The sequence below is a fragment of the Tuber melanosporum genome, assembly GCF_000151645.1.
Source record: "Tuber melanosporum whole genome shotgun sequence assembly, scaffold_127, strain Mel28".
In the NCBI taxonomy this organism is placed as follows: Eukaryota; Fungi; Ascomycota; class Pezizomycetes; order Pezizales; family Tuberaceae; genus Tuber; species Tuber melanosporum.
The window spans coordinates 245,484-269,256 of record NW_003298785.1 but is presented as its reverse complement, the minus strand read 5'-3'; positions in this window follow the sequence as shown (position 1 = coordinate 269,256).

Here is a 23,773-nt window from a genome sequence, read left to right as displayed (position 1 = left end):
CATTGTTTCCATCTTGGTCCTCCTCCTCTTCACCATGACTCTCCTCTCTTTCAGCCTTATCCTGCTCATATATTTCATCTGGGTCTTCAAAAAACCCAGCATGAAGCACCAACAGCTCAGCTGTCCACTCAGCTCTGAAATCCACCACTGCAGCTTCTGCATTTCAATGGGTTTCATCATTTCGCCTTCTCTTCTCCCTGCTAGCCTCTGCAGCTGCACGGGTTGCTGCCCACTTGCGCGTTGGTCTCAGCATTTTCACCTTTATCTGTCCTGGTTTATTTGGTCAGGTATGCTTTTTCAGGTTCAATAGAGTATATAATTTACCTTCCCCAAGGAAATCTCATTTTTCACTACCCCGCCAAATGCCAAGAATCATGATTATTAATCTCAAACTGAATGTTACACTACCCAGATTATCAGTGACCGGAACTATACGACCTGGTGCCCATTCTTAGTTGCCGCCAAGAGTGGAGTTCGGCCGTCTTTATCCCTTGAATCGGGATCGACTTCCTTGCGTGCGAGGAGCAGTCTCGCTATACTCTCGTGCCCATCTGCAGCTGCCACGAGGAGCGGTGTTCGGCCTCTAGGGTCCGTGATGTTGGGATTCGCACCCTCGGAATCAAGAAGATGCCTACAAACTACTTCATTGTTGTTTCTTGCTGCCTATAAGAGAGGCGTAAACCCCAGGGAATCCTTTCTGTTCACCTCCGAACCCCGCAACTTGATCAGAGCTACAGCGATTTCTGCAACACCGAAGTAGGCAATAGCATGCAACCCAGTAAACCCGCTGGGGGAGCGCATATCTCCATACGTGCGATGAAATAGCCATCCCTCCTGCTTCCCTAGAAGAATCATTGCGGAGACATGCTGATCATATTTTTCAAGGGGTTTCAGCGCGAGTGATTCTGCACGTTCCGTTAACTGCTTTCTGGCATGAACTCCCCAGTGACAAGAAGCATATTCAAGAAAAGGCGCTTGAACCGTGGAAGTGAGAAGAGTAGAAGGCAGGGCTTTAATGTTCTGGGAGTTGAGGTATGTGAGACAAACCTCCGCCATTTTTGAGTGAGCGTTCCGAAAGAGATCGGGATGCCTGCGAAGATACTCCTGGAGAGTCGAATGTATCAACCGAAGTTTTGAACGAGGCTCATCCAATGTGACCAGCCCTAGACAGCAGCTTAATATAGTCCCTATTTTAGGTACGTTCTGGGATTCTAGCTCGGTCGAATCCTTTTCAACAGCTAGTGCATGACATAATTCCTCTGTGAGCAATGACCGCTTTGACCGCGAGATCCACATCAGTGCCTCCATCCCGAGTTTCCCCTTGTCTCCGTCCTGCGCCCTAATCCGCTCGAGAGTTTCAGCATACGCGCCATCCATTCCCATGCCATTTGTTATTCGTCTAAGCTTTTTTCGCCGGTAAATGGTTGACTGCGATAAGATTTCATTCATGCTCAACGAAACCAGCAGGAATCTGGAAACATGTTAGTAAATGCCTTGTGAATAAACCAGACAATGCCACAATATCTAGAACATACATTTGGGAAAGTTTTTCGGGGATAGTGCCAAGGATATCCTCCCTCAAGCCCTCGTCCATCTCCTCCGGCTGCGGATCGTTGCTCAACCTCATGATCAGATATCCCTTGATATCCTCCTGCGTCGGTTTTACACAGATCTCCACGCTTCCAGAAAAGTATCTCCTTATCTCATCCCGAATGTACGGCCGACCGGTTAGGAATAGCCGCGTGAGGGGTGCCTCTCCAATGATCCTGACCAATGATTTGTAAAGCTCCGGCCGGTGCTCTTGGGGAAACTCATCCAACGCGTCTATGCAGATACAGCTCCGTTTCTGAGTACGAAGGGAGGAGACTAATAGCTTGAGAATTTCGCCAGATTCGAGTTTTCGACCGTCAATCAGCTTCCTTGACTTCTGGAATGCCGCTTCGATTTCCTCCGGAACACCTTCTAAGCCGCTTACCACTTGCTTGAGGATAGCACCTAGCATGTGGGCCATGGACTGCTTTTTGTGGGCATGGAAGTCGCAGTACAGACACGCGACCGAGACATCTTTTCCATAACTTTGATGGCACAAAGTTTCAATCACCAAAGAGCTACGCGCGGAATTATCGCTTAGTCTCTCCTACATGTCCAAGGGGATCTCGTCTTATACCTGAGGTGTGACTTCCCGGCCCCGGGATCTCCATAGCCAAACAAGACAGGGCTAATCGCCCCATCCTCACCGGTATTCCAATCAGTAAACTCGTCTGTTCGCAAAAGCCAATCGCCTACCCCCTCCACTTGGGCACTTCTGATATCACAGTGCCTTTGCCGAGGAGTTACCGGAAATAACCATTCCATAATCTTGTACCTCTTGTCTACTTCCAATGTTTTAAAATCACACGAGCTGCCCATACAGCTTTCAACACCGCAATTTATGTTTCCGTAAGAAATCGGTTTTCTCCGGCCGAAGACGGTGGCCATGATGCTCGTTATGTTGACAAAAGATAATAGAGTGACGGTGGCGGTGGGGGATGTTAGCGCTATTAAAACCTGTTTCGGTTCGGGGGAGGGGGTGGTCTTATGGTAAGATGCAGAAAGATAGCTAGAGTGGAATTAGTGTGCAAAGCGCCTAGGGATGGGTCCTCTGGTAGAACAGCACCGCATTTTCTGAGAATACGGGTTTTCGCTAAGACCGGGCGTTGTCGAAGGTTCGATGGTGCCTGAAGCCTAAAATGGACCCTTCAATTCCCCTAGCTAACATAGTAAATTAACTAAGCGGTGGTTTTTAGGTGTCTACGACAACGCGGCTGAGTGTATTCCTGGACACAAAAATCCACACTTTGGTTACTATGTGGACTGGGAGCCTTGAAGGGTCCATTTTAGGCTTCAGGCACCATCGAACCTTCAACAATGCCCGGCCTTGACGAAAGACTGTGTAAGCTCAGAAGATGCTACGATCTGTCTACTTACTGAACCCCAATATATGGACGAATGAATTTCCCGGGAGCTTGAATGTTTTCAGGGATAATAAAACTAGCAATAGTAGGCCTAGCACACACTTCCAACTCACAACACCATTCGAACCCTACCATAGGGCATTGGTACTACCTAGCTTCGCCAGAATGAGAACTTGGCTAAAGGAGTGACACCAACTGTAGCGATCTATTAACAATGGCTTTCTGTAAACCAAAAACTATGGTGCATAAATCGCCATTGCGCTTCTCCCAAGTATTAATGGAGGAAGGTTGTGAGAGCCGAAAAGAGAGTCACAATATACCAGCATACACGGTCGAGCATTTTTTTGAACCTCACACACGGTTATAGTACATGGTGGAAGAGATTAGTGCTCAAAACCTTTTCTTCCTTTCCTTTCCTTTTAAGCTTGCTCCACCCACCGCTCCGCACACTCTTGCTTGCCTTCTTATCCGAACTCACTGCTCACCTCCCTTCTTGCCACCTTTCATTTTAACTCTCATATTATTTAATTCTACGCATTGTATACCATACTTCCCATATCCAACTCCTCTCTTCTCTTATGTTGCCTCACTCGTACGACCTACGTTCCAATCAGTACGATTTCGGCGACTTTTAACACATTTATAATTAACTTATCTAACAAATAGCAAGGAGAAGAGCTCTTATATGATCTTCTGTAGTGCTGTCGGAAGTGAAAAGTTTTAAACTCTGTGCACCAGCTTTCGGTGGACGTCGACGGCTGGTACTTGGACTGGAAACCGGGGAGTAGACACTAGACTCGTGCTTCGCAGTAGTGTTGAGTGATAGGGCTCGGTAGCTGACGTGATTGGGTGCCCGGGACTATCAATGGTAGTCGAACGCCTCCGCCGATAGCGGAGAGGCAGGTGCTGGGAATGGTAGGAGATTTTGGGAGCAGGCAATAATTTCTTTCTCCCATTCCCGGTCATCACTTGGGCCTGTGGATCTAGGGTCTGCGGCGGAGGTAATGTTCTCCCCTCGGGTTGTTAGTGCTGAAAAATACGAGCCCTAGCACTGCTACAGAAATCCAAGATGGTATGATAATATTATCATAATCGGATTAATCCCGTTTTGAAAGAATTATTAATATTTCCTTATCCGGGTGTTTTAGTAGAAGTCCAGAAGTTAATTCCATTTGCCCAATACTGCTGTAAGAAGTGAAGCAACGGGAGGAGCTAACGCGGGATGTTGCAATTCCGCGTTTCCGGTAAGTTACACGAGAAGCGATTACCTTAGACTAAAAACTTGGCTATGATAAAACAAAAGGAATATGCACAGCTCCTTACCAGGAGAGGCGACTACAATCCCATAGCGCATTTTTCTTCTATCCGGGCTACTACGATACGATAACAGGGCTGCCAAGGCCACCGGATGTCTCCCAGGGAGCGCCAGTCAGTGTTACCAACAGGCCTGCTTATAAGCTGTATAGGCTTTGTACTACCTGCCTTTTGGAGATTGCTTAGCCTGATGCTTGCTTTCCTTTTGTCTTTAACTCGTGTTCAACCTCACTTTTGTTCTACTAAGCTCTCATCCATCCAGCGAATTTCCCCCAAACATTATCACCCGGCCCGTTAGCTGCTCCCGCTCCAAAGGATTCGCCCCTAGTAGATAAGTTGAAGAAAAAAACAATGCATGCTACAGGCAGTCATATACATTCTCATGAGTGCACCAAATATGAACCCCTCATCGGTGCGCAAACATGCAACTCAAGCCATCGGTTAATATCCTCTGTTGTTCCATTGCCCGTCACTGAGAACATCTGTTTCACTTCTATTACCCACTAACTTATCAGTAGCCTGTGGAGGAAATGTTTTTCTCGTCATGTTTCTTATAGTACACCTATCACAGGATAAAAGCAGAATCTTTTTTCTTTCTCGTTTGGTTAAATTATCACCAGTATTTACTCATACACACCCGCATTCTTTTGTCTCGTATCGATAATCAATCGAGTTGCCTTCATTCCCATCGCACAAACGAAGAATCGGATCCCTAGGTGAAAGCAAGAAACGCAAAAGAAAAGAATGAAATCAATTGAGCAATGTTTGGAAACTTTTCCCAAATCCGAATCCGACACCCGGGTTTCTGTGACAACAGTTACTCAATGCCAAGGGTTCGGCCTATAGGCGCCTACCAGGTCTGATAGAGGCTAATGGAATTCGGCTTATATCAGCCCAGGCTATTTTTCCAAGTGGAGCGCCCGGCCCGGTCTACAGCGTATAGGCTAGCCTACCAGTAGCCTGGCCCGTTGGGAACACTGGCGCCAGCCAATATGGTTACCATCTAGGCCATATGGCAGTACATTTGATACCAATGAAACTAGGCGAGGCCGTATGTCTTTCTGGAGGCTATTGTGGCATCTACCTTCGGGGCCTGTGTGGAAATTCCCAAAGGGGATAGACGGTTTGACATTTGGGCACTGATGAGGCGCGGAGGGCCTTTCACGAATAATGGTAAATTACGTACCCTTAGTTTGCCTTGCCTGTTTTTCATTTTCGTACATCCCATGTCTATGATTAACACAGTAATGATAGAGAGGGAAGAAGAAGTGGGTTTTCCTGTAAAATAAAGGCTGTTAAACCGTGCTCCACCCGCCCTCCATGTTTTTTATCCAAGAGAAATGGGAAAGGTGAGAAGAAGATCGAGAACGAGAGGGAGAAAAGGCAGTAAACTGGCAAAAAGGATTGTTGTTACAGTAGGAACCATCGGATCATCGGAAGATGGGGCGCGGCCGGGGTTGGGAGTATCATATCATACTTGGTTCTATTGTTCGCGCTTTCGGGATTTCTTTTCCCTTATCCCCCTCCTGCCACATTCTCTTCCGCCTTGCAGGTGTGGGTCATGAAGTAAATTTTACACAGGCACCCGCCCCACAACCAACGTCCGGGGCACTAAATACTTCTATTACCGGAACTCCGACCCTTTCGTCGTACGCCGCTCTCTCTAAAGTGGGGTAAAGCTTCTCTATTAGTAATATACATTTTTCTCTATTCTGGTTTCAGAAAGAGAAGCAAACGCTTGCGCACAGGCATAGGCAGTTGAAAAAATTGACAAGATATCACTCGACTGGAGTGAGCAATAAATTGAGGTATCATAAATAGGGAACAACCCTACACGGACGTGAGGGGTAGCAGTGGCTTGCATGTGTTTCTAGGAGCGAGAGACACGCAAACTATCTTATAGATGCTATCCTTGCAGTAGGCTGGACGACGTCACACAAAAAAGGAACACTGGGAGAAAGATTGCGATGCGCGGGTGTGCTTCCCCAACGTAACTTTAGCCCTGCTTCGTAAATTCCCCTGAGGGCCTTTAGTCGGGATGTGCGACTATCAATTCTACCTTGCTCGGCTAACAAAGCTGTGGAATTCACGTTGTTGGATTCGTCGCACTGACTGAGTTGAGCGGTTTGCGAGGTGACATTTTCTCTTTCACTCAAGCGGAACGTCTTGCTTCGGCTCCCTTTTTTCTTTGTGTTTCTTAGGTGGATTGCTCCACCGGACTCAATGTAATATATTATCCACTGGTGCGACATGGACTGTTCGATGTTTGTTGGAAAATGCCCACAATAGCTTTTTTATTTAGTGTTCCTTTATTGCTTAATCCTTCTTGGTCTCAGTTTCTTTGTATCAACTCTTTCTTCCTTGTCGCTGGTTTGTTCTTATTTGATTTAGGTTGATGAAAGACAGTCAATTTGCTGTGCAAGTATGGGTACACATCAAGCTATAAGAAGGGAGTGTTAGACCTTATATTGAAAGTAGTACAGCCAGTCGTCAGAAGTGTTCATGATCCGAGACATGTTTAATTACTGATTGCACCATTGGTGGTGGGGTAGCAAGGTGGCTGTGTTGACCATGAGTGCTTGCAAAAGAAAGAATGAAGAACTAACTACAATCAAAAATACCCCAATGATAATAAATTAATTAAATAGAATAATATTAGCTAGTACTTTGTATAACCTCCTCTTGCTTCCAAAATAGCAGCTACCCTATCAGGCATTGATTTCCATAACTTCTCAAAAAACTCCTCAGAAATTATCTCCCAATCTACTACCAATACATATGCTAGCCTCATCTTAACAGCTTCCTTTCCTTATAGGGGGTATGTGCTAGACTCTTCTTAATAGCTTGCTGTTCTTCTAGGGTATCTCCAATCCTTAGATACTGCTAGTGCAAGTACTTTTTGAGCTCAATCCATACATGCTCAATAGAATTTGAATCAGGGGAATAAGGAGGATAAGCAACAAGGACAATATTTCCAAGGCAGTAGAAAAAGGCAATTATTATCCCTTTTTTAACATTGGTTATCTCTGTTTACTGAGTTTTAGGTGTTTACTTGTTTTCTGGTACAGTAAAGTTCACAAATTCAGATTGGTAAGCCATAATTAAAGAAGAATTGGAAGGTGATTGAAGAGTGTTACATTGGGAGGTTTATGATCCTGACCTTCATGGTCACTTTCATCACTATCTGCATGGTTATCTTCACAGTTGCGGTTGAGGTAGAAATCACTGGTGAGGTTGAGGTAATCTGACATTTTTGGTGACATAGCTTACTAAGTATTTCACGAACACTTTTGACAACTAGCTGTTGAACAATTAAAAAAGGTCTGCTGCCAAAATCTGTTCTGTATAACAGGTTATAAGCCCAGATTGCCTCTCCTCAATTGATATCCGTAATGATCCCTCTCTGGATAGTTAGTTCTTGGCGACGGGGAACGATACTTCTCATTTCTGTCTCTCTCTTCCTGAGTCTTACGATAGCTCTAGGCCTCTGCCTACGTTACCGATAGTACAAGACCTTTGTCATCTATCGGGAACGCCTATCATAAGCTTTCTCTAACTCGTCTTCGTGAAGAGCCTTCCTTGGCGTAACAATAACGTCGCAGTAAAGATAAAGATTGTAAAGGTGTTTTATATTTGTTAAAGTAATAAGTAGGAAAAGTACTTAGAACAAAGCGTGAAGAACCTATCTTCCTCGGCCACATCGGCCTCCTTATATAGTGTTCTTCCGCCCATAGTCATGTGACCTAAAGTGGTCACATGTGCGAAACAAAATCATAACAAACTAATCAGGTGACCAACATGGTCACATGTTCAAACCCCATGACCTCATAGCGAGGTCATGTGCCAAAAACTCATAAACCAATCATAATGCAATAAACCAATCATAGGACTCGACCGAGTCATATGTGTGAAACATAAATCATATGCATAAGGCTTACCTGCAAGGCATACTCGCAAGGTTCACTCGCAAGGTACACTCGCCCTGTGTACGTCCCATGACTCATATTTGAGCCATGTGCAAAAGCATCACAAATCCCACATATAACAAATCACATGACCCGAATGAGTCATATGTGTGAAACCATAACGTACCTGTGACTCATAACTATGCGTCACGTGAAAACTCTTTCCTCGCTAAGCCACGTTCATGACATTAGCTCCCCTCCTCATAAGCCTGAGTCCCCTCAGGCTTTTTCTCCCAGTTTCAATAGTTCCTGTCCTGCCGCGCGCATGGTTCTTCTCAGCTTGTGGAACTTTTCGTCTGCTGTCCTCCATCTGACCCTTACCGATTCCAGAGTCAGATTCGCCATCTCGATTGTGTACCGCTGATTGTCGTTCAGCTGTCTAAGCTCCGCAATCGTTTTGTCATTTGCCGAAATTGTGGCCTCGGCTTGGCCCAGTTGTTCTCAGAGTCCCCGGATCTGCCTATGTAGACTCCTGACATCTGGTTCCATGCCTGCGGAGGAGTTTTGGGCCCCTCCCTCCTTGGACCGCATCCTCGCGGCCTTTGCCTTTCTGGCATCCTCTCCTTCCAACTCTTTTCTGCTTCCATCCTTCTGCGGGTAGAATCCCGCAGATATTTTCTGTGCCCTGTGCATCCTGCACCCCTTTGTGAAGCATTGTTGCCAATGCTTCAGGACGTGGTCTGGGCATGGGCCACACTTTCGACATTCTCTCGGGAACCATCCCGAGCCTTCTTTATCACCAAAATGTGTTTGGCAACCGTCATCATAGCATACCGTCCATGACATGGCGTTATGCTGTGCTTCTCTTTCCCTTTCCTTGAGTTCTTCGTCGGTTGGCCCCATGAATGAGTATTCGGGGCTGGTGGGTGTGGTTTGGCGGGGGCTATCACCCCAACCCTCATGTTGCTGCAACGGCGCGGGAGTCTTTCCCTCGCCTTTGTCTTGGTTGAACGTGATTGTCACCTGGACCGGGCTTGCCTGGGTATCGCTAGTTGAAGGTTGAGATGGCATCTTGTGCGTTTTCGAAGTTGTGTGCTAAGTACCAAGTTTTATCGTATTCAGGAGAATATCCTGTCCACTTGGCTGGGTATTGGAGGTGACCGTGGAAGACGCGGGAATCGACTATTTCGTCGAGCTCGTATTCTGGTTCTCGGTCGAGTTCGATCGGAGGGGAAGGAATATGTGTTTATGAAGGAAACTTATTGTCGTTGTGTAATTCAAGGAGTGAGATGTGGAATGTATTGTGTATTCACATTGAGGGGGGAAGGTCGAGTTTATAAGCTCGGCTGCCCACTTTTTCCAATATCCTGAAGGGTCCAATTTTCTTGTAGTCCAATTTCTTTGATGGCCGTGTCGTATGGATATTGCGTAGTATTAGCCATACCATATCTCCCAGTTGTATGTTTGGATCCGGTCTTCGGTACTTATCGTATTGTTCTTTTTGCCGTTGTTGTACTTGACTCATCTCATATTGTAAGGTTTCGTGTAGTTTTCTCATATCCATTTTCTCCGGTATCACATCATTAATCGTATGATATATGGTCTGACTTTGTGGATGTTGTCCGTAATTCGCGAAGAACGGTGTTGTGCCAATCGTTTCTTGCTTTCCATTGTTGTATGCGAATTCAGCTATTGATAACAGCTTTTACCAATCATCTTGTTGATAATTGACGTAAGCCCTTAAACATTGTTCGAGTATCGCATTTACCTGTTCCCTTTGTCCATCCGTTTGTGGGTGGAACGCTGTACTCATTCTGTTTTGTATTCCCATTTCTCCAGTTACCTTTTTCCATAGTCCCGATGTGAATAGTGGTCCTCGATCGGTGATGATATTCTTGGGTAGGCCATGAAGTCGGAAGACCTCTCTGAAGAATGTTTGTATAAAATCCCTCATGTTGATATCTTTTCTAACCGGAATGAAAAAGCTCATTTTGGTCAGACGATCCACCACGACCAGGATGCTATCGCAATTTTCTGATGCTGGTAGGTCTGTGATGAAATCCATAGTAATTGTTTCCCATGGTTGTTCGGGAATTTTGTTTGATTTTAGTAATCCATATAGTACGTATTTAGTCGTTTTCGTCCTTTGGCATATGTAGCAGTTTTTGACATATCGTTTGACATCTTCGCGCAGTCCTGGCCAATAGAATGACCTTGTGATGAATTCCGTGGTTTTAGCCGTTCCCCCGTGTCCTGCCATTCGGATATCGTGGTATTGTCGTATGATGTTTGTCCTTATCTCCTCTTCTTCCGGGACCCATTGTTTTCCGTCGTACCACATATTTCCGGCCTTCCATTGGCATAAACCTAGAGCAATTCCTTTCATCTCTTTTCTTCCTTCCTCCAAGGCTTCTCTTATTGTCTGAATTGTTTTTGTCTTTCTCGTTTACGTTCTCGATTCCTCTTTCCTCTGTTGAGGTGAATTGGATAACCTCCATTGCCTCAAAGTAGGTTTTTGGTAATAGCGTTCGTGTTTTTTGTTTGATTCTTTCGTCTTCTTTCGTTTGTGGTTTATCGCTTGCAATCCTTGTGAGAGCATCTGGCTTTCCACTTTCTTTGCCTGGTCAGTATTGGATTTTGAAGTTGTATTTGCTGAGGTGTTCCATCTATCTTATCTGGCGGTCGTTCAGTTCTTTCGTAGTCATGAACGGTATCAGGTTCTTGTGGTTGGTTAAAATTCAGACTGAATGGTCGTTGTTCGAAACATATCTTCTCCATTCTTTTAATGCTTGAACTATTGCTAATAGTTCTTTGTTTGCAACATCGTAGTTGCACTCTGCGGGGGTCATTGTCTTGGATCGGTAGGACACTGGCCTCCATTTTCCATCGTCGAATTGTTGCGATAGTATGCCTGAGCATACATATTTTGAGGCGTCCGTTTCGATTATTGTCCTTCGGTTTGGGTTGAAATGAACCAATACGGGTGCCGATGTTAGATGTGTTCGTATTGCATCATATGCTTTTTGCTCCGTTTCTCCCCATTCTCATTTCTTGTCTTTTTTCCTTAGGTTATAGAGTGGTTTTACAAGCCTGCTAAACCCCTCTATGAACCTTCGATAAAAGTTGCAGAATCCCATAAAGCATTGAACATCTGTTTTGTTGTTTGGTTTCGCCCAATCCCATATGGCTGCTGTCTTGACAGGGTCGACCTTGACCCCCCTGCGATTGATAATGAATCCAAGATATTCCGTTTCTTCTTTATGCAATTCGCATTTTGTTGGTTTGATCTTCATTCCTGATCCTTGTAATGCGGCCACGATATTGCTAATGTCCTTTTGATGTTGTCGTATGTTTTCCAAGTATATGAGTATATCGTCTAAGTCTATGATACAGCATATATCGAGGTACTTATTGAGTACTCGGTTGATCCATCTCTGGAATGAAGCCGGTGCATTGGTTAGCCCGAAGGGCAATACCAAGTATTTGAACATTCTGTATCTTGAGGCGAATGTAGTCTTCCATTCGTCTCCTGCCTTGATGCATATGTTGTGGTATGCATCCTTGATATAAAGTTTGGTGAAGTATTTTGCTGACCGTAGTCTATCTGTAACCGGTACGGGTACTCGGTTATTGGTTTTGTTTAATGTTTTGTTTTAAGTATCGCTTGATACTTGGTTTGTTTTAAGTATCGTTTGATACTTAGTTTTGTTTGATGTTTTGTTTTAAGTATTGCTTGATACTTGGTTTGTTTTAAGTATCGTTTGATACTTGGTTTTGTTTGATGTTTTGTTTTAAGTATCATTTGATACTTGGTTTTGTTTTATGTTCGTTTTAAGTATCGCTTTGATACTTAAAGAGTTTTACCAAAGTGTATCAATTGATAGTTTTTGATTAGTTTCGTTCATGCTAGACATGAACAGATTTGTGTATTTAGAGACCACCTGTTTCTACGATAGAAAAGGCAGACTTCAACAGACAGTATTTCAATATACTTGGTTCAACGGTTACTCCTTTGTTCCTCAGTACGCCCTCGAAGCCTCCTTTAGTTTTCAGCTCTCGCCTCCTCTCTGGAAGAGCAGGCCACCTGCCAACTATCATATCTATTACCGATAACGTGATTAGCACCTTGCGAACGCGTTACATTTTTTTAACCTCAGCAAGTGGTTAAGAACCTGTCCCCGGATTTAGGCCTGATCAACCTATCGATATTCACCTTAGAACGCTAGCGGAGAGAAGCGGCAGAATCACAGCACATTCGGCTTCATCTCAAACCCAAGATAGAGTCTTTGACGACCAGGAGTGGGAAGCAAATCCCACGGCAAGACCTTACAAGAAAGAGACAACCCCGGCGCTCTGCTAAAGAGCCGAGCGATCCTGCAAACACGGAAGATACACAACCTCCAGGAGAATTCCCTTCTACTTCAGCAAAGAAACCTTCCTTTGAACCTCCAATCGACCCCGAATCCAGTAGCGAATCAGATATGGCTAGCACAGGAGGAGGGCCTTCTGGAGGAGGGAAATCTCGGGCAAGGCCTGAAGAAGAGGAGGTACTCGCAGCATTTGAACCCCCTAAGTTTAAACTCCACCTCCCAGCAAAGTTCACGGGAGAAGGAAAGGACCTCAAGCCTGAAGCCTTTGAACGATGGGCAACACAACTCTCACACTTCCTACTCTTAAAAGGAAAGGATGTGGAAGACCCTACAACCGGACTTATCATTGGATCATTTTGCGAAGGAAAGGCAACCGACGCATACCACCAATGCTATAAGGATTTCGGCGGAAATGTAAGATTAAGAGGATCTACAGTTCTCGATTACCTGAAAGGACGATTCCAATCCTCTATAATCAACGATCTCCTATATAACAAATTCAACCAGCTCCAGCAAGTTAACGGAACGCATGTCAAGCGAATCACCCATGTGGCTACGGACCTAATAATGTATAAGGACCGAATGGAGAGAGGAAGTATCTCCAAATACATCCTCAAGTGACGATTTTACAACACCATGCACCCTACCCTCCGGCGAGATGTAGAACCACTCGAGGAAGATGGCGATGATATTACAGTAATAATTGCAAGAGCGGAACGAAAGGACGCCATTCTCCATGAGACCAAGGCCTACAAAACACAGACCTCCTCTAGTAGGAACAGCCAGCCACGACACAAAACCTCCAGCAACTCTGAAGACGATACCCCACGGGTTTTCAAGAAGAAAACAAAATCCTCCAAAGAATCAAGACGGCAAAAAGGAGAATGTTTTGAATGTGGAAAGATAGGGCACATGGCAAAGAACTGTCCTACGAAGAAAGGAAAAGGAAAGGCAATTAAGCAAGAGGCATCGGGCAACAATGTTGAAAGCGATAACGCCCAATCCCGTGAATATGAAGAGATCCATATCGGATATATCGATGTGGAATGCAACAGTGTTTGACCTCCGGCTACATTCAAAGCACACACCGCTCTGGAAGGTACTATCCTGATCAATGGCAAAAGGGCTCGGGTCCTGTTCGACACTGGCGCAATCGGAAGAGATATGATCAGTAATGCCTTTGTCTCTGTCTACAGACTCCCCACTCGAGACCTTAACCAACCCATACCAGTCAACATGGCAGTAAAGGGATCACGATCTACAAGCCATAAAACCTGTAGCGTGACCTTTCAACTTGGTTCTGCAGTCCTACCCCCCCAGGAAATGCTGGTTGGAAACTTAGCCAAATACGATACCCTAATAGGCATGCCATTCTTAAACCGCCACAAAGCTATAATTAGGTGTGGGGAATCAACCATCAATTTCCCAGATCAAAATGTCAGAGTCTCATGCAAGCCAACAAGCGGAGAATACCGAGCCGCAGTCTGTGAAGCAACTACCCAAAAACTATTGGATGATTACTCTGATATCTTCCCTGATCAAATACCCGAAGAACTACCGCCTATGAGAGAGGTGAACCACCACATCCGCCTCCGAGACCCCTCCAATCTCAAGAACCAACCCACCTACTCTATTCCTGACGCATACAAAAGCCCACTTTGTGATTGGATCAACCAACAACAAAGAAGAGGAGTCATCTACCAGGCAGAAGCCCCAGGTACCGCTCCTATGTTTGTTCAACCCAAAGCAGATGGCAAAAGAATTCGCCACTTGGTTGATCTCAAACTACGAAATGAAAACACGGTTATGGACAGCTCCGCTATCCCAAACCAGACCCAGATTCTAAATGCAGTTGGACCGGCAAGATTCTGAAGTAAGATTGACCTAAGCGATGCCTACTTCCAAACAAGGTTAGATCCAGAAAGCGAACGCTACAACAGTTTCAAAACACCCTTCGGAAGTTTCATTAGCCAAGTTATGCTACAAGGTGATATGAATGCGCCGGCCACCTTTATGCGAATTATGGAAAACCTCCTAAGCGAATACCTCCACGATTTTGTTTGGGTTTACATTGATGATATTCTCATCTTCTCAAACACCGAAATAGAACATGCTTACCACATAGGATTGGTTTGTACCAAACTAAGGGAAGCTAAATTCTACGCTAGCAAAAACAAATCAATCCTGTTTGCAGACAAACTCGATATTCTAGGTCATGTTATGGATGATGAAGGAATACACGCAGCCCCAGGAAAAATAGCCTGTTTAACGGAATGGTCGACTCCCCGGAATCAAAAAGAACTCATGCGATTCTTAGGACTAGTCAACTATATTTCCCAGTTCCTCCCACACTACGCCACTGTGACAGCGCCGCTCACAGACCTTACCGGCAATGCAGAATTTGTCTGGACCCACACTCATGACCAAGCCTTTACCAACATCAAGGAATTGATTAAAAACGCCAAGGTTATTCAACCTATCGACTATAGTAAACCGGAACCGATATGGCTGATTAGTGATGCATCGGATGTTGGAGTTGGAGCATGGGTTGGGCAAGGGGTCTCCCATGAAACGGCAAGACCGGCGGCATTACACAGCAGGAAGTTCACTAACTCACAGATGAACTATGGGACAACAGACAAGGAAGCCCTTGCTGTGATTGATGCCCTCGCCGCGTTCAACCACATCCTCATGGGCAATACCTTCACTATTGTTACCGACCACCAACCTCTCACTAATCTTAAAACGGAAAGAATACCTGGAAGAAGAAGAACGAGATGGATAGGCAAGATCAGCAAATACGATGCAAAAATCATCTATACACCTGGAAGAACGAACTATTTAGCTGATGCTCTCTCCCGCCTATATGAGAATCAAGACATCGCAGACCCCCCTCTCGTTCACCACCACACAAGGTAAAGCGAGGACAGCCCTGACGACACCTCCTATGAACAAGAACCATCCATGGCTACCGCCAGCCCTACCGCTCCCTCCAATCCTTTCTCTTACACCACGTACTGTGCTGCCGGAACAGAACGAGGAAAGGACATTGATGAAGAATGGAAAGACAATTGCACGCTCCTCAGTACACCTCCTCACGAACTTGAACAAAGCAGACTCCACTGGTCCCACTGTTACCACGACACCTGCCCTTTCCACCAGACTGAGATCAAGTTCGGCAACAGATACCTGCGACCGTACTATATGCCTGCTAACAATTCCAAAGACACCAGCTTCGACACCGTAGAAGGAGCAGAAGAGATGATAAATGAAGATGAATCGACCCAACCTCCTCCTACCGTTAATCCTGTTCCAACTCGATACCAAGGTCTTGAAGAACTCGAACAAGCAGCAGCCTACGTGGATGCAATATCCTATTTACACCCCCCACAGTCAGCCCCACCATCCTCTCCTCCTATAATCAATTCACGACCACTATATGGTGGACCCTTACGAGTATATAACAATGAAACCATTATCTCGGTCATACCCCCTACTATTCCCCAGCATCGGCATCAACTCTATGAAACCTTTGAGGAAGAGGAAGCCCCTATCGAACCAACAAGAGGATCCCTAATCGAGGATGAACGAGATGTTAGATCGACCACAGAAGAATTAACATCCTCTTTCCGAAGCCAAATGATAGCCGGATACCGCCATGACCCGATTTACTTCAAAGCCATGGATAGCTCCAGGCATGGAGACCTCGCCCGCTACAACATATCCAACGGAATGGTCTTTACCAGCACCCGTTACGGAGAACATTGCCTATCCATCCCGAAAGGCCATATGTTCAATGGAATGACAATTAGAGAATATGTCATATCCGAGATTCACAACAAAGGACACCACAGTGCGGACCACAACCTTCAATATGCTTCAGAATATGTTTACTGGCCTGAGATGCGCAAGGATTTCCACGATTTCGTCAAACAATGTGAACTCTGCCAGGCAAACAAGGAGCGAACACAACTACCTGAAGGAAAGGTACAGACCCTGCAACTACCATGTGAAATATTCGAATCATATGCCATCGATTTCGCAGGACCATTCAACAAGTCGGCAGGATATGATACCATCTTGGTAGCTGTGGATCGATTCTCTGGATACACATGGCTCATACCAGTGAAGGTTACCGATTCCTCCAAAGACACCTGGAATAACCTCCAACGATACCTGTTTACCCCCCATGGGTACCCCTTATCTATTGTCAGTGATGCTGATCCCCGCTTTACCGCCAGATTCTGGAAGCAAACCTTGACCTCTCTCGGAATAAACCACATTATGGCTGCCCCAGGACACCATGAGACTATTGGCCAAGCAGAATGGAAGATCCGCGAGGTTAAAACCGGAATTAGGAATATGATCAATGAACGACAAACCAACTGGGAAACAGCCCTTGTTGAGCTTGCGGCATATATCAATGCCGGGTTTTCAGATACCCTGAGAATGTCACCATATAAGGCAGTCTTTGGCCGCCAATACCCCCTCCTACCTACAACACTATTTAAGAACTCCTCAGTCCCCGCCTCCGATGACCATTTAAACTGCCACCAAGCCATTCGGAACGATGCTTTCCAAGCTGTTACGGCTGCCCGATTCCGAAGCACCACTACTGCCCAGAAACGACGACGCAAACATGTCCCCATCTCACCAGGAGATATGCTCATGGTTCACGGTAACATGTTCATTACCAATGCCGGACGCAGTAAGAAACTGCAACCCCGATGGCGCGGACCCTTCAAAGTTATATCCTTTGACGAGCATACAGAGAACTACACTGTCCAGATGGATGGACGCATGTACCGCCGCAATACTGCAGTCTTTCATGCCTCTGCTGTCAAACGATTCCACCCAAATGAGGACTCCAAGTTCCCCGGAAGGACCCACTCTCGACCTGCACCTATCATCATTGAAAAGAAAGATGAATGGGAAGTTGAAGAAATCCGAGACCACCGCCTTTGGCATGGAAATGACCAGTTCCTAGTCAAATGGAAAGGGTATTCGACGAGCGAGAACAGCTGGGAACCACTAGAAGGACTAGAGCACGCTATGGAAATGGTAAATGAATGGTGGAAAGACAATATGCCAAACGAATCCCTCCCTCCAACGATCAACTATATCACCATGTGCTGGACACCTACAATGCCAGAAACTGAGCGATGGCACGCGGAACTCGAAACTAGAGATGGATTTTGGGCACCATACTTTGAGTCAGAGTTCGAAAGTAGCGATGAGGAAAATCAAGCTATGGAGCAGGCTCTCGACAACCTTATCTAGTCACCAATCACCATCCGAATACCATAACGATGTCAAACTATGTGGAGCTCAATGTGAGGCAGCGACAACAGGTTGTTGGACTGTTGTTGAACCGCGATGCTATCCAACTTGAAGACTATTTCGAAATCCTCTGGATTGACTACTGTCCTGATTGTGATCATGCTTGGATTGATGTACAGCACGAATCTGGTATTCGTGACTACTGTGATTTAGATTTCTTCGAGTCTAAGTGTTTTCTTAGAGTTTCCTCTTGTCCCTGGTGTGACACTTACGATGAAGAGTTTTTAGCGGAAACTGAAGCCATGAGTTTCTCAGAATCCACTTTTAATAATTATTAGTTTTGTTTGTTTAAACAGTTGTTTTGTTTTGGGGAATGTAACCGGTACGGGTACTCGGTTATTGGTTTTGTTTGATGTTTTGTTTTAAGTATCGCTTGATACTTGGTTTGTTTTAAGTATCGTTTGATACTTGGTTTTGTTTGATGTTTTGTTTTAAGTATAGCTTGATACTTGGTTTGTTTTAAGTATCGTTTGATACTTGGTTTTGTTTGATGTTTTGTTTTAAGTATCGTTTGATACTTGGTTTTGTTTTATGTTCGTTTTAAGTATCGCTTTGATACTTAAAGAATTTTACCAAAGTGTATCAATTGATACCTTTGATTAGTTTCGTTCATGCTAGACATGAACAGAATTGTGTATTTAAAGACCGCCTGTTTCTACGATAGAAAAGGCAGACTTCGACAGACAGTATTTCAATATACTTGGTTGAACGGTTACTCCTTTGTTCCTTAGTACGCCCTCGAAGCCTCCTTTAGTTTTCAGCTCTTGCCTCCTCTCTGGAAGAGCAGGCCACCTGCCAACTATTGTATCTATTACCGATAACGTGATTAGCACCTTGCGAACACGTTACACTATCCAGTGCTTCTCCAATCAAGGGTAGTGGATATCGATCCTTCTTGGTAACCGAATTGAGGACTCTGTAGTCTACACAGAGTCTCATCTTTCCGTCTTTCTTCTTGACGAATAGTATTGGCGATCCCCGTGATGCGAAAGAGTCCCTGATCCATCCTCGCTTTAAGTTTTGCTCGATGTACTTCCTAAGATCTTCGAGCTCTGCTTCTCCTAGTGGGTATAACCTTTTGTAGGGAATTTCCTTTGTTTTTCCTGTTTTTTCGTCTTTGTCCAGCTGAATTTCGTGATCGATTCCTGGTCTTTGAGGTGGTAGCCCTGTAGCTTCCTCTTCTTGGAATAGGTTCGTGAATTGATGGTATTCTTTTGGAACCAATTCTTTCCATCCCTTTTTGCTTTGGTATTTCTTATCCTGGATTGCTAGCTCTGTACTGATATTGATTTTTGCTAGGACTGCTTTTTCGTCTTCATATGTCCATTTGAGAATTCCTGTTATATCTCCTCTTCGATAGTACCTCCTAAAGGCTTGTGCTGTGATCTCCTTGATCTCAATTCTTGTTGTTGTATCGGGCTGGGTTTGGTCCGTACTTCCAAATCCCTTTTCTCCACTTGTGGTTCCTTGCAGTTGATCTACTTCGTGTAGATCCTCATTGTTGATTTTTTCGATTATTAACTGTGCGATACGATCGCCTTTTTGGACTTGGTAGTCCTCTTGAGCCAGGTTGGCTAGGACCACTTTGACTTCTCCTGTGTAGTCGACGTTGATCACCCCTGCCATGGTCATGAGTTGATGTTTGACTGCTAGACCACTGCGGGGTGCCATCCGTCCATAGGTGCCTTCTGGTAGTCCGATGGCTATTCCTGTCTTTATCATTACTTGTCCATTGGCAGGTATCTTGATCTCTTCGTTGGCATACAGGTCATGTCCTGCTGCCCTTTTGGAACCCTTGGTAGGCACTCTTGCCTCTTGGTCCAGTCTTAGTATCCGGACTTTCTTATCTTGCCCTATCTCGTTAAACTTTGCATGCAAAGTTTCTTCTTCCGCTTCTCGTATCGGTGTCGAGTAAACCACAGGTGAACTATTGAGACATCGTATCACACATAGTTCGCTGGTAAAGGTCATTTTATTCTCGTTCCAATTGATCGTCGGATTGTGCTTTCTTAACCAGGGCATCCCTAGGACTATCTCATGTTTTTTAAGATTTGCCACCTGGAAGGTTGCCGTTTCTCTATAGCTGTCAATGTCCATAAGTACTGTCATCGTATGGGTTATGGGACCCATAGCACTTGGCTTTCCATCTGCTAGGTAGACTTGTCTTGCTTTCTTTACTTGTTTGGTGTGGAGGCCGTATTTGTCGCAAATTTCTTTGTCGATGAAGTCTTCGGTAGCTCCAGAGTCGAGCATTGCATATCTTGTTGTTTCTTCGTTTTCTTTGTTGTATATCTTTGTTTTGATCATCACATGATCTCCATCTCCCTCTTCTCTTTGCTTGTGTAATGCCGTGTAGTAGTTTGCTATCTTAATAGGTTTTCCAGGTCCACATCTTGGGTCTCCCAAACCACCATTTACTGGGGACCCTCGTCATTATCTGACGGTGAATCTTCTGCGATCATTTCGCGAATGTTGCTCCTTTTTTTACTTTGGAAACGATTATTTCCAGCAGCTCTGGTCCCTTGGTATCTGCTGTCGGGTCGGCTTCTGCATTCTCGTATCTGATGTCCTGCTTTTCTGCATCTCAGGCAGAGTTTCCCATTCATTCTTCTGGCGTATTCTTCCTTAGACAGGTTCAAAGCAGGTCCTGCTCTTGACTTGTCTAATTCCATTGGCTCGCCTGATGGTAATGCTCGACTTTCTCCACGAGCTGCTTGTGGTTTGAAGGTACCATCCATATTCCTGGATGATTGGACCACCCTATGTGCGATAGTATTTTCCGAGTTACTTCGAACCATGTTTAGTTTGCTTTCCTTATCAATCGCCCATCTTGCAAATCGTTCTGCTGTGGTATAGCGCAAGTCTGAGATTCCCCATGCATCTCGGAGTCTCTCGCTGCAGTTTCTCAGGAGGATGATATAGCGAGTAGCATCATCAAATTCAGCCTTGTATTCCAATAGCCTGCATTTGTTCCAGTATGCCGAGAATGTTTGTTTTCCTTGTTGGAGTTTTTCCAGCTTTCGTCTTGTGGTTTCTTTGGCATTTGGATCTCGGAATTGCTCGAAGAGTGTTGCCTTGTCCGGTGTTTCTTGTTGCTGCGAGAAATACCTGAAACTGATTTTCAGTCATCCTAAGTATACTAATTCCTAGTGCCGGAATGGCTGGGGCTGGTGGCCCAGGTACTGCGGATCCTGACATTCTCTCGGGTCGTGGAGTTCCAGCAGGAGAGCTATCGACTGGTGATCCTTTCTCTGAGGTTACTGGGCTTGCTGCTCTTGAGGGTTCTGCTGAGACGTGATCTAGGACGTCGCTGAATCCTCCTAGATTAAGATTTTGATCGTCGATGTCAATATCTCCCTCCCTGTCTGGGTTGAAGGATGCCGTCTTGTATCGTTTGGCGTCACACTAGGCGACGCTTTGTAATGTAACGATCCCTCTCTGGATAGCTAGTTCTTAGCGATGGGGAACAATACTTCTCGTTTCTGTCTCTCTCTTCCTTAGTCTTACGATAGCTCTAGGCCTCTGCCTACGTTACCGATAGTACAAGACCTTTGTCTTCTATCGGGAACACCTATCATAAGCTTTCTCTAACTCGTCTTCGTGTAGAGCCTTCCTTGGCGTAACAATAACATCGCAGTAAAGATAAAGATCGTAAAGGTATTTTATATTTGTTAAAGTAATAAGTAGGAAAAGTACTTAGAACAAAGCGTGAAGAACCTATCTTCCTCGGCCACATCAGCCTCCTTATATAGTGTTCTTCCACCCATAGTCATGTGACCTAAAGTGGTCACATGTGCGAAACAAAATCATAACAAACTAATCAGGTGACCAACATGGTCACATGTTCAAATCCCATGACCTCATAGCGAGGTCATGTGCCAAAAACTCATAAACCAATCATAACACAATAAACCAATCATATGTCTCGACCGAGTCATATGTGTGAAACATAAATCATATGCATAAGGCTTACCCGCAAGGCATACTTGCAAGGTTCACTCGCAAGGCACACTCGCCCTGTGTACGTCCCATGGCTCATATTTGAGCCATGTGCGAAAGCATCACAAATCCCCCACATAACAAATCACATGACCTGAATGAGTCATACGTGTGAAACCATAACGTACCTGTGACTCATAACTATGTGTCACGTGAAAACTCTTTCCTCGCTAAGCCACATTCGTGACAATATCTGTAACATATTCGCAGGGTGCTAATCACGTTATCAGGAATAGATATGATATTTGGCAGGTGGCCTGCTCTTCCAGAGAGCAAGCGAGAGCTGAGAACTAAAGGAGGCTTCGAGGGTGTACTGGGGAACAAAGAAGTAACCGTTCAACCAAGTATATTGAAATACTGTCTGTCGAAGTATGCCTTTTCTATCGTAGAAACAGGCGGTCTTTAAATACACAATTCTGTTCATGTCTAGCATGAACGAAACTAATCAAAGGTATCAATCGATACACTTTGGTAAAACTCCTTAAGTGTCAAAACGATACTTAAAACAAAACATAAAACAAAACCAAGTATCAAACGATACTTAAAACAAAACATAAAACAAAACCAAGTTTCAAACAATACTTAAAACAAATCAAGTATCAAAGCGATACTTAAAACAAAACATAAAACAAAACCAAGTATCAAATAATACTTAAAACAAACTAAGTATCAAAGCGATACTTAAAACAAAACATAAAACAAAACCAAGTATCAAACGATACTTAAAACAAACCAAGTATCAAAGCGATACTTAAAACAAAACATAAAACAAAACCAATAACCGAGTACCCGTACCGGTTACAATATCAGAAAAACCTGAATCATAAGAATATACAATCTACAGCAGTCCTTTCTACATTCCTTGCTTTGTAGGCCAATAGTATCTACTGCCGCAAATACAGTAAGACTGGAAAGCTGAACCACTTGAATTACAACAAATAACCCCATGACATCCAATTCCTCCTTCAGGTAGAATATATACTACCAATTGTACTCAGTGAAGGGGTTTAACCTGAGGATAGAAATGTAAACATGATAGACCTTGATCACTGGTTTGGAATTGGAGCTACCATAATTTATACTTACTTCAAAGCCAGTGTCAAAATGTAGCTGCATGGAATGCTTAATCTGTACCTCATATAGACTGAGTTCAAGGCTAAGCTAGACTTGGTAAATTGTTAAGTAGACAGAACTACAATACTATGCTGCTTTAATCAGCTCTATCCTACTCCAAACAAATCAATTATATCATATATTGTAGAGCTTCTTACCCGCTATAAAGTTCTTGCTGACTCTAAGCAGGAAATCTCAAAGGAAACCTTTATCAGTTATCTACTCTCAACACTCCTGAAAGATTTTAACTTGATAATTGATATTATAACTTACCAGCCAGTAGACAACCAAATTCCAGATAAAGTTATTGCAATCCTGATTGAAAGGGTAGGAACTAACAAAACTGAAATAGTCGCATCTGGGGAATTAATAAAAAATATAACTGTATAGGTACTCAGTTAAGGTTTTGTTTTATGTTTTGGTTTAAAAATTGCTTTGATACTAGGGTTTTTTTGTTTTGTTTTAAGTATCATTTTGATACTTAAGTTGTTTACCAAAGAGTATCAATGTGTAACCAGTATGATTACCTGAGTAATGGTTTTGTTTTATGTTGTTTTAAACATTACTTTGATATTTGGTTTGTTTTAAGTATTGATTAATACTTGGTTTTGTTTTATGTTTTGTTTTAAGTATCACTTTGATACTTGGTTTGTTTTAAGTATTGTTTGATACTTGGTTTTGTTTTATGTTTTAAGTATTGTTTTGATACTTAAGTAGTTTTATCAATGTATATTGCTTGATACGTTTAATTAGTTTTGTTCATGCTATTCATGAACAA